This window comes from Neodiprion fabricii, unplaced genomic scaffold, assembly GCF_021155785.1.
Source record: "Neodiprion fabricii isolate iyNeoFabr1 unplaced genomic scaffold, iyNeoFabr1.1 ptg000079l, whole genome shotgun sequence".
Lineage (NCBI taxonomy): Eukaryota > Metazoa > Arthropoda > Insecta > Hymenoptera > Diprionidae > Neodiprion > Neodiprion fabricii.
Window position 1 is genome coordinate 12,501 of NW_025791621.1, and position 2,500 is coordinate 15,000.

General features: G+C 60.2%; 1 non-coding gene across 1 annotated transcript in view; it reads right to left on the minus strand.

Moving 5' to 3' along the window:
* The window catches only part of LOC124187536, a 1,913-nt gene extending 1,675 nt beyond the window's left edge, over nucleotides 1-238 (minus strand). The window contains exon 1 of the ribosomal RNA XR_006872050.1: nucleotides 1-238. This exon is cut by the window's left edge and continues 1,675 nt beyond it. This is a non-coding gene — a ribosomal RNA (small subunit ribosomal RNA).
* Nucleotides 239-2,500: the final 2,262 nt, after the last annotated feature.

A 2,500-nucleotide genomic window follows, 5' to 3' on the forward strand; every position in this document is an offset into this window, starting at 1 on the left:
CCGCCGCCGATTGGTTTTGATCTAATAAAAGCATTCCTTCCATCTCTGGTCGGAACTCTGTTTGCATGTATTAGCTCTAGAATTACCACAGTTATCCAAGTAAATGTGTGTACGATCTAAGAAACCATAACTGATTTAATGAGCCATTCGCGGTTTCACCTTAATTTGGCTTGCACTGAGACATGCATGGCTTAATCTTTGAGACAAGCATATGACTACTGGCAGGATCAACCAGGGAGCTTCGATACAAAATCTCGGCTCGGACGTGCGCCACCCATCGCCGACCGGGTCTCGTAGCCCGGTCGGCCGCGCGTCTACTGTGTGTTTCGGGACTGCACGCAGGCAGCCCCGGTTCCGTGTGCCGCCACCTCGACACTCGGCTTATAAGCGTTCGAACGATCTCCCGTACCCGTCGGCTAGATTGAAAGCGTCTGGGATACGTTGTTATAACGTCTCTGGTCTTTGAGTGTACGCTCGGAAAGAAGCGAGTTGACGCGTGCGTTGGAGCGTTCAGCCTTCCGTGTTTCACGGAGAGCCGAACTTCTTGGTACCGCGTCAAGGGCCATTCGGTCTGAGACACCGACCCGCGGTAATGCAGTGACGATAGATGAAACAACGCGAGTCGCGTAGTTTCTTTGGTACGAGGCACGGAACGGTCCGCGAACGCCCGCTCCTGGTCTACGCCGACGTACGTATCGTGCTCGAGCACGTACCGGTACGGCGTAGCAGGCGGACGACGGGAGACCGGCCCGACCGACTCGCTCCTCTTACTAGTAGGAGCCTGGCCGCTAGGACGTCGGCGCCGGTACGGTGGTAGCACGGTCGGCTTACGGGGCGAAACCTCCGCGGGCTATCGAAAAAATTTTGAACTCCGGGAACTTTGTCGAAATTAACCGAGGCTCATTTGACGATGTTCCGACAGGCTCCCGGCCCGGATCGACTCCGGGACGCCGCGCATCGCCTTTCGGTCGACTCGGACCGAAATTTTTACAAGTCCCGTCGGCCCGTATCGACTCCGGGACGCCGCGCATCGCCTTTCGGTCGACTCGGACCGTAATTTTTACAAGTCCCGTCGGCCCGTATCGACTCCGGGACGCCGCGCATCGCCTTTCGGTCGACTCGGACCGTAATTTTTACAAGTCCCGTCGGCCCGTATCGACTCCGGGACGCCGCGCATCGCCTTTCGGTCGACTCGGACCGAAATTTTTACAAGTCCCGTCGGCCCGTATCGACTCCGGGACGCCGCGCATCGCCTTTCGGTCGACTCGGACCGAAATTCTCACAAGTCCCGTCGGCCCGTATCGACTCCGGGACGCCGCGCATCGCCTTTCGGTCGACTCGGACCGAAATTCTTACAAGTCCCGTCGGCCCGTATCGACTCCGGGACGCCGCGCATCGCCTCTCGGTCGACTCGGACCGAAATTTTCACAAGTCCCGTCGGCCCGTATCGACTCCGGGACGCCGCGCATCGCCTTTCGGTCGACTCGGACCGTAATTTTTACAAGTCCCGTCGGCCCGTATCGACTCCGGGACGCCGCGCATCGCCTTTCGGTCGACTCGGACCGTAATTTTTACAAGTCCCGTCGGCCCGTATCGACTCCGGGACGCCGCGCATCGCCTTTCGGTCGACTCGGACCGTAATTTTTACAAGTCCCGTCGGCCCGTATCGACTCCGGGACGCCGCGCATCGCCTTTCGGTCGACTCGGACCGAAATTTTTACAAGTCCCGTCGGCCCGTATCGACTCCGGGACGCCGCGCATCGCCTCTCGGTCGACTCGGACCGAAATTTTCACAAGTCCCGTCGGCCCGTATCGACTCCGGGACGCCGCGCATCGCCTCTCGGTCGACTCGGAACGAAACTTCATCGAGTCCCGTCGGCCCGTATAGACTCCGGGACGCCGCGCATCGCCTTTCGCTCGTCTCGAACCGAAATTTTCACAAGTCCCGTCGGCCCGTATCGACTCCGGGACGCCGCGCATCGCCTCTCGGTCGACTCGGAACGAAATTTTCACAAGTCCCGTCGGCCCGTATCGACTCCGGGACGCCGCGCATCGCCTTTCGCTCGTCTCGAACCGAAATTTTCACAAGTCCCGTCGGCCCGTATAGACTCCGGGACGCCGCGCATCGCCCTTCGCTCGTCTCGAACCGAAATTTTCACAAGTCCCGTCGGCCCGTATCGACTCCGGGACGCCGCGCATCGCCTCTCGGTCGACTCGGAACGAAACTTCATCGAGTCCCGTCGGCCCGTATAGACTCCGGGACGCCGCGCATCGCCTCTCGGTCGACTCGGACCGAAATTTTCACAAGTCCCGTCGGCCCGTATCGACTCCGGGACGCCGCGCATCGCCTCTCGGTCGACTCGGAACGAAACTTCATCGAGTCCCGTCGGCCCGTATAGACTCCGGGACGCCGCGCATCGCCTTTCGCTCGTCTCGAACCGAAATTTTCACAAGTCCCGTCGGCCCGTATCGACTCCGGGACGCCGCGCATCGCCTCTCG